At 45.7% G+C, this 16,577-nt stretch overlaps 1 protein-coding gene across 1 annotated transcript in view; it reads left to right on the top strand.

Moving 5' to 3' along the window:
* The first annotated feature begins 3,238 nt into the window (after positions 1–3,238).
* Myo95E (Myosin 95E) overlaps positions 3,239–16,577 on the top strand; it is an 81,973-nt gene continuing 68,634 nt past the window's right edge. The window contains exon 1 of the mRNA XM_069323672.1: positions 3,239–3,615. The gene's annotated coding sequence lies outside the window, so the exon portion shown is untranslated. The remainder of the gene's footprint in view (positions 3,616–16,577) is intronic.

The raw sequence follows: 16,577 nt of genomic DNA, 5'->3' as shown, positions 1-16,577 counted from the left end.
GAGTGGTGCAGGGAGCCATCAGTGTACATGAGCAGTGTAGCAGTATGAAGCCATCAGTGTACATGACCAGTGTAGCAGAATGAATAAGAGATGTGACAGGAAGTGTAAAACACATCCTATGAAAAGCAAGTGTGCCATAAGTGCAGTAAGAGAACAGTGTAAACATCAGAAACACATTTTCAATCTGTTACCAAACAATATAAGAAATGCCGCTGGAACAACAATGGGAGCTTTAAACAGGGAATTGGATAAGTTTCCGCTGGCGTTACGACAAGAATGGCTATGTGAGCCTCCGAACTACGAAGACATAAAATAGTTTTACACACGAGGCATTCACCAGGGAAGGCTGTGGAAGTGGAAGAACTTTCGAAATCGTCAACAGGTAATTTTGAAAGACTAGAATCTGTTGGAGACAGTTTACCATTTAACAAGTAGATTTTAAAAATGTAATTAATGTAGAACTTCCTTTAGCAGTGTTGCAAAGCACCATCTCTGTGTTACATTAAACTTTTCCATGCAGTATTGTTCTTTTAATAGTAAACTTCTGTATATTGATTGTGTATTTGGGGCAAAGCTGAGTCTATGTGCCTTGTTTTCATATTATTAGCTTCTACGTACAAAAGTATTCCAGCTACAGAACCTCCCAGGATGGCAGGTGTATGGTGGGTACTTCTGTGGTTGTGCTTGGCCACAAGAGGCACTAGGTATTATTACTGCAGCACACCAGTTGCATGAATACTGGCCTGGTTCGAGGCAGCATACAAAAGTATGTTTCACGTAGGTATTTTATGTAAAGAATGTGTGCTTGGTACAGGCCAGCGATGAGCATAGGTAGCGTGGTCTTTCCCACCCCCTATTACATACGGGTAGTTGTTGACCAACCCACACATTAGAAAGTGAAGGGACGATGACGTTTCGGTCCGTCCTGGACCATTCTCAAGTCGATTGTGTATTTTCATTCATTTCTCAGATTGTGAGAAATGCATTCTTACAATCGACTTGAAAAGGACGGACCGAAACATCGTCGTCCCTTCACTTTTTAGTGTGTGGTTTGGTCAACATATTTCAGCCACGTTATTGTGACTCCTCGTCTGCAAATTAGATAAATAATGGTGGGCATCCAAAGTACCACAGTTTATAAAAAGTTTAAAAACATTACTACATTGTGTAGTTATTTATAGTCATAAATCATTTCTTTTTTATATGTCTATATGAACAAATGATTGATCTATATTGTAGGAAAATGTTTTGCATTATAGAAAAACAAAATATAATTTAGTTTTTTGTTTAGTTTTTTCTATGAACAAAAAATTAACATGAAGTGTAAATTGCATGAAGTGTAAATTGTCGTACCTAGTAGCCAGAACTCACTTTTTGGCCTACTATTCAAGGCCCGATTTGCCTTATAAGCCAAGTTTTCCTGAATTAATATAGTTTTTCTAATTTTTTTCTTATGAAATGATAAAGCTACCCATTTCATTATGTATGAGGTCAATTTTTTTTTTATTGGAGTTAAAATTAACGTAGATATATGACCGAACCTAACCAACCCTACCTAACCTAACCTAAGCTATCTTTATAGGTTAGGTTTGGTTAGGTAGCCGAAAAAGTTAGGTTAGGTTAGGTTAGGTAGGTTAGGTAGTCGAAAAACAATTAATTCATGAAAACTTGGCTTATTAGGCAAATCGGGCCTTGCATAGTAGGCTGAGAAGTGAGTTCTGGCTACTAGGTACGACATATATATATATATATATATATATATATATATATATATATATATATATATATATATATATATATATATATATATATATATATATATATATATGTCGTACCTAGTAGCCAGAACTCACTTCTCAGCCTACTATGCAAGGCCCGATTTGCCTAATAAGCCTAGTTTTCATGAATTAATGTTTATCCGACTACCTAACCTACCTAACCTAACCTAACCTAACGTTTTCGGCTACCTAACCTAACCTAACCTATAAAGATAGGTTAGGTTAGGTTAGGTAGGGTTGGTTAGGTTCGGTCATATATCTACGTTAATTTTAACTCAAATAAAAAAAAATTGACCTCATACATATTGAAATGGGTAGTTTTATCATTTCATAAGAAAAAAAATAGAGAAAATATATTAATTCAGGAAAACTTGGCTTATTAGGCAAATCAGGCCTTGCATAGTAGGCTGAGAAGTACGTTCTGGCTACTAGGTACGACATATATATATATATATATATATATATATATATATATATATATATATATATATATATATATAATGTATATATAATGTATATAAAATATATAAATATCCATGCATAATAGGGGTACCACCTCTGGTGCAATTGTTGGGACCCACAACCTCGAAGAAGAAGAAAAAGAGTATTCAGAGAAGACCCTGTGGATTCTCACTGAACACTTTGATATTTTTCTCTCCTACCACACCTATTTTTTTGTGATCTTAAATTTTATTTTATTTTATTACATTGCTACAGTTTACAGAAAACACACACATATAACAATCAATGTTCGAAAACCTCATCCAGCTCTTCGGAGGTTGGGTGCGTGCCCAAGATACAGCACGCATTTCCTCACTGGACCATGACATTGAGGCGCTGGAACAGGAAACTGGCTGTTCTTGAGTCTTTAGTTTTCCCAATGAGTTCCTCAGCCACCTCCTTTATGAACTTAAATGCACATTTACCCCAATCGCCCAGGGTTTCAGAGCCTATCGGCACGAGAGGGTCCCACCACTACTGCCACAGCCACACCACCACTACTGCCACAACAACGTTCTAGGTCCCTGTACTTGTCAGTTTTCTGGTCTTCCTGAAGGTGGCCGCCTCGCCTCCCTCAGCTATACTGTGAGGTAGATATGTATCAGCCAATGTAGATGCACACGTGTAGTCCCAGACGACCTGCTTACCATCCCTCTATGGGATGGTAAGTAGTTTTCACTCTTTTTTTTCCTGAGAATGTGTGATTCCTGTTTGTGGGCCACTGATCAAGAGAGCGTTCCATTCTTATTGCAAGTCGTGCTGTTTTTTGTGGTTGGTGTTTTTCTCGAGTTTTGTCTACAGGTGACCTGTTTCAATTCTGGAAGAGTTAAGAGACCGACAGAGCACTGCATACTTCAGGCTGCTCGGAGTTGTGGCAGCTTGCAGTAACCTCCACAAATCAATTGAGCGTCACTAGGATGTGTTAGGTTTGTTCTGGGAAGTTGCGTTTTGGTGAGCTGGTGAAGGAGGCAATGACCAGATGTTGGGTGTAGGAGGCGAGGGCCAGGTGTAGGGTGTAGATGCGCGGGTATGGGTCGCATGGCCTGCACGTGGCAGCGCGTGCGCGAGGCGTCAGTGTGTCAGTGATGGTGGTGTTGGGAGGCTGGCATCTCGCGCGTCATCTTGCAGTGTGTCAGTCACGGGATCTTGTGCCGCCCGTGCTGCTTGGCCAGCAGCAGCAGCCGGCCCCATTGTGCTGCTATGAGTGCCCCCACACCCAGGAGGAGTAGCGGCAGCAGCAGCAGCAGCAGAGGGTGGAGAGGAACCCCCTCTTGGTAGCATGAGGGGACCCCCACCACCGCCACCACACACCTATCCTGGAGCCAACACGCGCACGGTACGTCCAAACATGGCGGGGACCATCGTGTCCATCCTCGCTCCCGCCTCTGGCCAGTCTTCACCACTACCACCACTACTGCTGCCACACCACCACTACTACCACCACCACCACCACCACTACTGCCACACCACCACCACACTACTGCCACACCACCACCACACTACTGCCACACCACCACTACTGCCACACCACTACCACCACTACTGCTGCTACACCACCATTACTACCACCACCACCACTGCTACACCACCACCACCACCACTAATGCCACACCACCACCACACTACTGCCACACCACCACCACTCTACTGCCACACCACCACCACCACTAATGCCACACCACCACTACTGCCACACCACCACCACACTACTGCCACACCACCACCACACTACTGCCACACCACCACCACCACTACTGCCACACCACCTCCACTACTGCCACACCACCACCACTCTACTGCCACACCACCACCACCACTAATGCCACACCACCACCACTACTACTGCCACACCACCACCACCACCACCACTGCCACACCACTACTACTGCCACACCACCACCACTGCCACACCACCACCACCACCACTGCCACACCACCACCACTGCCACACCACCACGACCACTACTGCCACACCACCACCACTACTGCCACACCACCAACACTGCCACACCACCACCAACACTGCCACACTACCACCACCACCACTGCCACACAACCACCAACACTGCCACACCACCACCACCACTACTGCCACACCACCACCACTACTGCCACACCACCACTACTGCCACACCACCACCACCACCACTACTGCCACACCACCACCACCACCACTACTGCCACACCACCACCACCACCACTACTGCCACACCACCACCACCACTACTGCCACACCACCACCACCACCACTACTGCCACACCACCACCACCACTACTGCCACACCACCACCACTACTGCCACACCATCACTACTGCCACACCACCACCACTGCCACACCACCACCACACCACCACTGCCACACCACCACCACTGCCACACCACCACCACTGCCACACCACCACCACTGCCACACCACCACCACTGCCACACCACCACCACTGCCACACCACCACCACACCACCACTGCCACACCACCACCACTGCCACACCACCACCACTGCCACACCACCACCACTGCCACACCACCACCACTGCCACACCACCACCACCACTGCTACACCACCACCACTGCCACACCACCACCACTGCCACACCACCACCACCACTGCCACACCACCACCACACCACCACTGCCACACCACCACCACTGCCACACCACCACCACTGCCACACCACCACCACTGCCACACCACCACCACTGCCACACCACCACCACCACTGCCACACCACCACCACTGCCACACCACCACCACTGCCACACCACCACCACCACTGCCACACCACCACCACCACTGCTACACCACCACCACCACCAAAACCACCACCACCACCACTGCCACACCACCACCACTGCCACACCACCACCACTGCCACACCACCACCACTGTCACACCACCACCACTGCCACACCACCACCACCACGGCCACACCACTACTGCCACACCACCACCACTGCCACACCACCACCACCACTGCTACACCACCACCACCACTGGTGCTGCTACACCACCACCACCACCAAAACCACCACCACCACCACTGCCACACCACCACCACTGCCACACCACCACCACTGCCACACCACCACCACTGTCACACCACCACCACTGCCACACCACCACCACCACGGCCACACCACTACTGCCACACCACCACCACCACTGCCACACCACCACCAATGCCACACCACCACTACTGCCACACCTCCACTACTGCCACACCTCCACTACTGCCACACCTCCACCACCACCACTGCCACACCTCCACCACCACCACTGCCACACCACCACCACCACCACCACCACCACCACTGCCACACCACCACCACTGCCACACCACCACCACTGCCACACCACCACCACCACTGCCACACCACCACCACCACGGCCACACCACTACTGCCACACCACCACCACTGCCACACCACCACCACTGCCACACCTCTACTGCCACACCTCCACCACCACCACTGCCACACTACCACACCTCCACCACCACCACTGCCACACTACCACACCTCCACCACTGCCACACTACCACACCTCCACCACCACCACTGCCACACTACCACACCTCCACTACTGCCACACCACCACCACACAACTGCCACACCACCACCTCCACTACTGCCACACCACCACCACCACCACTACTGCCACACCACCACCACTACTGCCACACCACCACCACACTACTGCCACACCACCACCACACTACTGCCACACCACCACGACTATATCAGCTTTCATAACACAACTGTATATACATTTGTATATTACACTATATATCAGTCTATATAACAAAAGCGAATGGAAGCCGCACAAGGTCTATTACTCCACATGAGGCAGCTCCTATTTATATTCATCCATATTTGCTCATATATTTGTATACCCTTCGCATGAAACAACCAGGCAGTCCAATGTCAAGTCATAATTTATTCCACAAAGAACCGTATTTCAAACCATTATTTACTCTGGACCTATTTTCTGTTGATATATATGTAACCCTCGTATTAATATCCCCAAAGTTTATCCTTTCATACATTTGTATTATTCAATCATGTCCCTCCTTATTCTTCTACTTTATAGAGAATGCGAATAAAAATGTCTTATATTAAAAAACATTTTAATAGTAAATACGAAAAAATCTTATTTCATAAGGGACGTTTCTACGTTCCGGAGTTAACTTTGTTAAGTTAATTTATGTCTATTTAAAGAACAGTACAGAAAATTGATCTGCAAAAGATAAATGGGGCCTAACAAAGGCAAAATAAAGCCGAAGGTCACTGACACTGCATCCCAGCGTCCTGTTTGCATATTTTGAACATTTATACCTTGATTGTTTAGCTTAAGATCCAAATACTAAGCTTATCATAACTCCCAGACATATCTCTCTCAAAGTGGCCATTGTCTAACAGATATCTGTAACTTAATTATCATTACCTAAGCTCAGAACCCTACATGTGTCAGAATTGTACTGTATCTGCTTATTTTGTCGTTAATTTTGGAAGCCTCTCCAATTTGTCGTTTACAAATTTTCAGTTGAGTTTATTTCCCATCCCATTTTCGAATTGCCTTTTAATTTGCTAATGTTGCTGCTCAATCTTGAAGATATTGTTATTAAAAATGAAAAAGATTTCTTACAAATGGACGTTAAGCTAACTGGGTGATGGTTTGATGCAAGTGATTTATCTGTTCTTAAAAATCTGCACCACATTCGCAGCCCTAAACGGTTCAGGTATTCTTCTCGAGGGTCACCACATTACTGGTCACTAGTGTCTCTTCCCTGACGACTACCATTTTGTACACAAATATCACTGCAGTTGTCACTGCTGAATAAGAGTGCAACTCACTTTCACTGCACCCCTCTCACCGTTCAAACCGTTCTTCCACTGACCGGGACGGTCCTGGAACGGCATAGAGACTCCCAGTGTAGGCTATTGAGCAATCACACTATTCCCTGCACTGAATGGTCCTGTGTATACAGCCGGATGTCTGACATACAACGGGTCTCAGACCACTCGTCATTGCCCAGTTGCAACAAAACTCTACAATTCTACGCGACTGACGTATTTCACCTCCCAGATGCTCACTAGGCTACTCCATGCGTCGTCATGATGTCTTATGCACTCAATTTTTCGGCTCGATTCGGCGATCCTGGCGAATTTCTGCACCGTTCAGGATCTCAGCCTGGTATATGCGTCCTCATAAGGCGTCTGAGGTAACAGCGAGGTGTCTCAAGCCAATGGGTCGCTCATTGCTCTTTCTCCTTGGTCAGGTAACCTGTGGTCACCTGTTGATTGGTCAGTTCATCCAACTTGCAGCCACAAATGAGCTCCTCCTGCATCCTGGCATCTTGAGCCTTGCCCTCTCTCTCTCTCTCTCTCTCTCTCTCTCTCTCTCTCTCTCTCTCTCTCTCTCTCTCTCTCTCTCTCTCTCTCTCTCTCTCTCTCTCTCTCTCTCTCTCTCTCATTCTCTTTCTCTTTCTCTTTCTCTCCCTCTATGCCAGAAGTGTCTTCAACACGGCAGCATTTGCCTACGTCATATTAGGCTACCTCTCTCCTTAGGATTCTTGAAAATTGAATTTTCTTGAAAACTGTGCAACTTACAGACTTCCAGTTTACTAGCATGTACAGTATATATGGGAAAGTAACTTGATGTCGGGAAGAGGCGTGAAACAGGACGGCACCGTAACCGCAGATGGTGACGAGGCAGTGACGACAGTACAGTGACGATAGTGGTGACAGTGCAGGCAGTCACTACACTAAAAGTGACGAAAGTGATGACAGTGACGTCAGTGCAGATAGTGACTACGATGTCAAAAGTAATGACAGTGAAGATAGCGACACCAGTGATGTCAGTGCAGGCAGTGACGAAAGTGTTGACAGTACAGAGTGACAACTTTGGTGACTGACAACAGTTACTACAGTGACAGTATTGACAACAGTAATGGCAGTGATGACAATGACAACATGAACAATAGTGACGACAGTGACGATAGTAATGAACAACAATGACAGTGAAATAAACAAATGCACTCCGAATGATGAATGTCTACATAGACTGTGCAGTGAAATGTATAAGAAATAGGTGAATAATAGACAGTGAACAGATAAATAATAGATAGTGAACAATAAACGATAAGCAGTGAACAATGAATAAGAAACAATGAACAGTATGCAATTAACAGTGAATAATGAACAAAACAGTATATATACACTTAAAAGCGAACAATATACAGTGAACAGTTAAGAACAAAACAGTGAACACTGAACACTGAGGAGCCGTAGAAATGACAGTGACTGACATTTACAACAGCAATAATTTAGCGTATAAATATCTCATCGTCACTATCAGTCTCAATGCGAGTGTCATTGGCTTTACTGTCTATACGTTCATTATCTGTCAAAAGCCGTCGTAAACTGTCAAAATCTCACAAGAACTGTTAAAAGCATTCTCTCTCTCTCTCTCTCTCTCTCTCTCTCTCTCTCTCTCTCTCTCTCTCTCTCTCTCTCTCTCTCTCTCTCTCTCTCTCTCTCTCTCTCTCTCTCTCTCTCTCTCTCTCTGATTTCTGTCAACCTTTCCGCCACGTGAGAGTTCAGTGTTCCCAAGACGGGCGACTCTCCTTGCCTCGGCTTTTCTGGCAAATCTGCAAGAGGGGAAAGCAGTTTTACCAGCTCCTTTTTTAAGGAAGGTGGAGAAGCGTCTGGCAACACTGAAGGCGCCACAGTGTTGCCAGTAACAACGAGATTGAAAGTGGAGTGAGAAAATGGCAGCACTGGGAGGTGCGACAGTGTTGCCAGCCTCGTGAGACGGAAGGTGACGGGTGTGGTTTAAAAAGTAGTAATGAAGAGCTTCTTAATTATTTCCTCCTATAATTACCAAGTGTTAAGTTGTCTCTCCCAGGAGACGAGCGTGTCGAACACGTACATGCGCACCCACGCACACGCAAACGCACGCACGCACACGAAAACGCACGCACACGAAAACGCACGCGCGCACACACACACACACTAGGCGGTGTGACTAGGCGACACAAATTAGCCAAGAAAAAGATGGGGTGGGCAGACTGCCTATTCTTGGATTGCCAGAAAGCCTTTGACACAGCACCCTACAGGAGACTAGTGCATAAGCTGGAGATACAGGCAGGAGTAAAAGGGAAGGTACTCCAGTGGATAAGGGATCTAAACAACAGAAAATAGCGAGTCACACTGAGGGGTGAAGTCTCAGAGTGGCGAGACGTCACCAGTGGAGTCCCGCAGGGTTCAGTCCTTGGACCTATACTGTTTCTGATATATGTAAATGATCTCGCGGAAGGAATAGATTCGTTCCTCTCGGTATTTGCTGATGATACAGTTAATATGTCATCAGTTAATATATGTATTTAATAAATGGAATGCATTAGGCAGTGATGTGGTGGAGGCTGACTCCATACACAGTTTCAAATGTAGATATGATAGAGCCCAATAGGCTCAGGAATCTGTACACCAGTTGATTGACAGTTGAGAGGCGGGACCAAAGAGCCACAGCTCAACCCCCGCAAGCACAACTAGGTGAGCACGTAGCATAGGGGTGTGACCAGGGGTGGGGGTGCGCCCAATAAATCTTCCCCGGCCAGGATTCGAACCCAGAAGAAAGCGCTCGCGAAAGCCAGGCAAGCGTCTTAACCACTACACCACGGGGGTACTATCAAAGAGCAACAGAACATGAAAATACTTTGCATAAATATCCTCCAAGAAATTAGCACTAATCTCTCACAGACTGAACGCAACACTACGAGTAATGGGGGACTTCAATCACGGCCAAATTGACTGGGAAACATGTTGCCCAAGAGGGGGAGAAGAGACCTGGATGATGATGATGATGATAATGATGATGATGATGATGGGCGATAATAATATATCTGCCAATGCAACATGGTAAGATGAAGCAGGAGAAGAGTAGACGACCAGTCAGCCAGGCCAGACTACCAAACTGTTTAACATGAGTTGAAACACAGTGAGAAAACAACGGTGCGCCTCTGAACACAGCAAAATTTAGCATATTATTAAATCAAAGGGTCGGTGGGGGTGTATGTATGTATGTATGTATGTATGTATGTATGTATGTATGTATGTATGTATGTATAATGAGAAGGTGTTATGAGGGCCAGCTGTCACCCAGCTTAAGAGGAGCACAACATTGTCTCAACTGGGAGCCACCAATCAATACTTATCCCAAGCCTCTCTTACTGACCCTGATCTGTGGTGTTGGTGGTGAGGCTGTGATGGTGATGAGGCTGTGATGGTGATGAGCCTGTGATGGTGATGTTGAGTGTGTGGTGGTATATATCTCCACCAATCAGAGACCAGCGTGCAGGAGGATGACAACAGGTGCACCAACCAATCACCAGTCCGTCCACAAGGCTGATGACCGTTACACAACATCAAGGAGTGTTTATTTGTTCATTAATACAGTACGTGCTGGCCACTGCGTCTCGCATCTTGGCCCGAGAGCTGAAGCTCAACTCTGCACCATGAACTAAGAGATTACCTACACGCTCGTTCACACGTTATTAGACCAGTCAGACCATTATAGACCATGAGAACATTTGGGTAGATGGCCAAATCACTGTTGATCACCGTGATCTATTGATCACTTACCTCTACTAATCTTTAAACCGTAACATAATACATAAGAAGAGTGTAAAATGTTGAACATTAAGCTGTAAGAAAAGTATGATTTCAGGTGTGTATCACAGAAGGCCTCGATTGTGTTTTTATCCAATTAATAATTTGTTATCGTTTTTGTACAACCAAAATAACATGTGTAGATATTACGTTTTATTTCATTACATTGATTTGTTGCATATTCTTCAGCTGTCATTGATGAGTCACGTGTGTGTGTACACCATATCTGTGGTGAGTCACGTGTGTGTGTGTGTGTGTGTGTACACCATATCATTGATGAGTCACGTGTGTGTGTGTGTGTGTGTGTACACCATATCATTGATGAGTCACGTGTATGTGTATACACCACATTGATAAGTCACGTGTGTGTGTGTGTGTGTGTGTGTGTATGTGTACACCATATCATCGATGAGTCACGTGTATGTGTATACACCACATTGATAAGTCACGTGTGTGTGTGTGTGTGTGTGTGTGTGTGTGTGTGTGTGTGTGTACACCATATCATCGGTGAGTCACGTGTGTGTGTGTGTGTGTGTGTGTGTGTACACCATATCATCGATGAGTCACGTGTGTGTGTGTATACAACATACCACTGGCGGGTCTTGTGAACGTATGCATACAGTTCTTCACTGCTGGAGATAAACGACCTTCATATGAATGTTCGCCCATTTTTAAACCATTCATAAAGGTCATGAAATACGCTTCTCACAGCCAAAATAATGCTGTGTAGAATACAAGGAACTATCTGCTGTAATGTTACAGGGATAATTATCAGGCTTCTAACGAATACAAATTCGTTAATTAAATTTAACTAATCAAATATTTTTTTTGAATGGGTTGCTTTTTTATTCTTAATTAGAAGTATATTAGTAACTTGCTTGCTATTGGCCAAACATAATTGACCTTTGTAATACCAGTGTTGATTAGTATATTTAATGAGTGCAAATTTTTACTTTGCCAAACACAAGTTACATCTAGGCTAAATCTTTCACTACACTGAATTCCAGTTATTTATTTAATCCGACTTTAACAATATTTGTATTTAAAGGGCCGCCATATTAATAAATAATAAGAATGAAAGAAAGCGCAAGCCATTACAATTATATAACACTCTGGAGTGATATGAGGATGAGAAGTTGGCATAGGACGGAGGGAAGGAATGGTGCCCAACCACTTGGACGGTCGGGGATTGAACGCTGACCCGCAAGAAGCGAGACCGTCGCTCTACCTACAGTCCAAGTGGTTGGGAGAGCCGCCATGAGGGTCTTATGAGTAAGGCTGTCGTGTTGACATCAGGGTTGGCCGCACCTAAATGCTGACTGTCCCTCTCTAGTTCTTATATACTCTAAGGTATGAAGCCTATCATCCCATCTTTGTTTACATCAATCAGCTGGCGGGAGCGGCCGCCCAACCCACTCCCGAAAATCATGATTTAAACTGAAAGTTTGGGTTCTGTTGCAGCTTTATGCACAGGAAACGAACGAAAATCAATTCCAAAGGACGAAAGAAAGCAGGAAAGTTAAAAATTGTATTCTGAGAGGAAACTTCACAAAAATTTGCAGATCCTCGATTCATTTTTATTTCTCAGTACATCCGTTGTCCTTCCTGCTAAAAAAAAAAAAAAACATGGCTCTCCCATCGCATGGAAAATTCAAAGTCAAAAGTACGATTGACATTTGTTATTGTTGACAATTGACAAATACGCTCATCCGTCGCTAAATGTTTTTGTTCGTCTTCAGGGTCTCAAAGATCTTGGTCAGATGAAGTCGTCAAGACGGGATTCATCAATAAACAAACGACACATCACCGAGAATACTAAATATACAGACAAGATACACACAATACAGATCCCAGTATAGCCACAACTCAGACCTGACGTTTGATCCAAGTTAGATTCAATTACATTAAGTTGGCTGGAGTATTGTTAAGTTAGACTGATACTTAAATTAAGTTAGGCTAGAGAAGTTATAGCTGGCAAAGCCTAGTGAAGGTAATTCTTGCGTAAGGTTATGGAGATGCGGAGTTACTCTTTTTTAGTAGGTTGGCAGAGGTTGTGTTCAGGGGGTGTAGGTGGTAACACTTGTCACTATTACAAGTGGAATAGGTGTAGAGGGAGGTGGTGTTGGTGGTAGTGCACATTAGTGCAGGTGGAGGCTACATACAGGGGTGTAGGTGGAATGACTCCCGTATGAAACCTCCACCTGCTTTTCTACCACCAGTATGTAACTTCTCCATATAGGTGGAAAAAATTACCCGTTGCTCTGTTAAAACCGTCACCCTGTTAAGCTTAGTGAAGCTGTACCCCTTGCTCTTAAGACCGTCACTGCTGTTCTGTTAAGCTTAGTAAAGCTGTACCCGTTGCTCTGTTACAGTTTGGCGTGAAACGGGTACCCCGTTGAGGCAGAAAATAACAGTGGAGTGTGTGCACTGCGGGAGGAGTCATTAGTGAGAATGTGTTGCCTTAAACCTCGGTGTTTACCCTCCACCATCATGGGGGTCAGGGGCTGCGTCCCCCCCCCCTCCCGCCACCCTCGATGGTGGCCACATCTCGAGCTAATTTATTCCAGGACCCAGTGTTCCAGCCTCCGGAACGGTGTTCCAGCACCAGGAAGCGGTGTTCCAGCCTCCGGCGCGGTGTTCCAGCACCAGGAAGCGGTGTTCCAGCCTCCGGCGCGGTGTTCCAGCATAATGGAGCGGTGTTCCAGCCTCCGGCACCGTGTTCCAGCATCAGGGAGCGGTGTTCCAGCCTCCAGCACCGTGTTCCAGCACCAGGGAGCGGTGTTCCAGCCTCCGGCGCGGTGTTCCAGCACCGGGGAGCGGTGTTCCAGCCTCCAGTGTGCAGTATACCGACCACCACAGAGCAGTATTCCTCGGGCAAAACAGTCACGAACAAATATGTGTCATACTAATGGGGTCGTGTTATCTCCTCGAAATTCAACCCCAATCCCAAAGGCTTCAGCAAACAGCGCTAACCATAACCTAATGCATATTATATATATATATATATATATATATATATATATATATATATATATATATATATATATATATATATATATATATATATATATATATATATATATATAATCTCCACTGTGTCACGGGAACAACAATATCCTGTCCCATCCAACTTGTCCCATTCAATCTCTTCCATCAAACTAATGTTTACAATTCCAGGAAACTACATATTGAAATTGTAAGAGTAGCCAACTGTTGGATACGAACCCGGGGTTCAAGACTGACGAGTAGGGGCCTAGTGAGGCAGTTAGTGTTTTTATTGTTGTTGGTGATGGTGATGGTTGTGAGGGGTAGTGGTGGTTGGGGGGTGATGGTGATGGTGGTGATGGTAATCTACGTAGCTTAAACCTCTTAATTCTGGTACCAGTCTTGTTGCAAACCTTTGTACGTTTTCAATTTTGATTTTTATGCTTCACAATGTGTGGCTTCCATTCCGGTGTTGCCTTGAAGGAGTCCTGATTTAGGTTTATAAACGATGTTCTTATGTCTGCCAACGTCCCATGTGCTGCTGATGTTATCCCGTTTATGTGTGTCTCTGGTGTTAGTGTTGGAACTATATCTACTCCTAAATTATTATTATTATTTCTCTTTCCGATTCCCGTAGTTGTCTTTCCCATATGGTGTAGAAACATTCTGGTTTCTCCTGTTCCTATGAATTACCTTGCACTTCTTGAGGTTTAATTCTTGTAACCATTTGTTTGACCATTCTTGGAGTTTATCTTGGCCCTTGTGTAACTTTTTGCAGTCCTTTAATTATACATTGCTCATCAGCTTTGCGTCATCTGGAAACATTGACATATCTGAGCTCACTTCCTCGAGTAGGTCGCTGACATCAATTAGGAACAGCAGCGGTCCCAGCACAGAGCCTTGTGGGACCCTAGGGAGCCAAGCGGCCGAGCGGACAGCACGCTGGACTTGTGATCCTGTGGTCCTGGGTTCGATCTCAGGGGCCGGCGAGAAACACTGGGCAGAGTTTCTTTCACCCTATGCCCCTGTTACCTAGCAGTAAAATAGGTACCTGGGTGTTAGTCAGCTGTCACGGGCTGCTTGCTGGGGGTGGAGGCCTGGTCGAGGACCGGGCCGCGGGGACACTAAAAAGCCCCGAAATCATCTCAAGATAAATTCAAGAAGAAGATGACCCCCCGCTCGGTATAGTCATTCATTCACCTTGAAACCTCCTCTCTGACTGTGACCTTTTGTCTTCTGTCCTTCAGGTACTCTCTTACCCAGTTATCCCAGCCTCACTATCTTGTACACGCTCTCCTGTTCCTTCAGGAGGAACTGTGTCAAAGGCTTTCTTACAGTCTAGGAAAATACGGTCTACCCAGCCTTCTTTTTCCTGTCTTTATTTTAGTAACCTGGTTGGTGGTGGTAGTGGTGGTGGGGGTGGTGACTGTGGTAGTGGTGGTAGTGGGGGGTGGTAGTGGTGATCGGGGTGACTGTGGTAGTGGTGGTAGTGGTGGTGGGGGTAACTGTGGTATTGGTGGTAGTGGGGATGGTAGTGGTGGTGGGGGTGGTGACTGTGGTAGTGGTGGTAGTGGGGGTGGTGATGGAGGGGAGTGGTGATGATTGTGACTGACGTGACGGTGATGGTGATTAATTGTACTGTATTATGCACACGTGGTTTATGGAAATGAACATGAGTAGGCTAGAGGCGCAGTGAGAGAGAGAGAGAGAGAGAGAGAGAGAGAGAGAGAGAGAGAGAGAGAGAGAGAGAGAGAGAGAGAGAGAGAGAGAGAGCACACAGGGAAGTCTAGGGAGGCTGGGAGAATCAATGAAAGCAGGCGTGCCAACATAGGTACTGGAGTGGTAGCCCTGACGCTACCCCCCCCTTACACTGTGTGGTTCACCCCCTTCCCTCCCCCCTCCCCCCCTCACTCTCACATGGTGTTGTGTACACTTCGTGAGAGGCGGGGGAGGGAAACCTTGTTCCCTCACTCTCCCATGAAGGAGGGAGAGTACTGCAGAGTACAGAGTACAGATACAAAAAAGGTATAACTCTTCATTGTATACTGAGACGCTCCCTCCCACAACTCATTGTAAAGCTTTACCCCCCCCCCCCTGTACCTGATTTCCCCTAGAACACGATCTTCCAGTCATTCTACCTCCAGGTCCTCAATTACTGTACTGCTGGGTACCCTGTAAGGGGGGAATATTATATATATATATATATATATATATATATATATATATATATATATATATATATATATATATATATATATATATATATATATATATAATGTCAAATTGTGATTCATTATTCCAAATATTATTTTTGTGTACTTACCAATTGCACTGGTCGGAACTGCGACGGCCTCGCTTCTTGCAGGTCGGAAGTCGGCGTTCGAGCCCCGATGGTCCATGTGGTCGAGTACCATTGCTTCCCTTCGTCCTCATATCCCAGCACCTTGTCCTCGTTACCCAGCTCCTTATCCTCGTTACCCAGCTCCTTGTCCTCATATCCCAGCTTTTTATCCTTATATCCCAGCTCTTTATCCTCATATCCCAGCTTTTTATCCTTATATCCCAGCTCTTTATCCTCATATCCCAGCTCCTTGTCCTCATATCCCTTCCAAGTGCTATATAATCGTACTGGCCTAGCGCTTTC

The sequence above is a fragment of the Procambarus clarkii genome, chromosome 13 (genome assembly GCF_040958095.1).
Source record: "Procambarus clarkii isolate CNS0578487 chromosome 13, FALCON_Pclarkii_2.0, whole genome shotgun sequence".
Lineage (NCBI taxonomy): Eukaryota > Metazoa > Arthropoda > Malacostraca > Decapoda > Cambaridae > Procambarus > Procambarus clarkii.
Note: the sequence above shows the minus strand (reverse complement) of the source record. Positions and strands in the feature narration are given on the sequence as shown.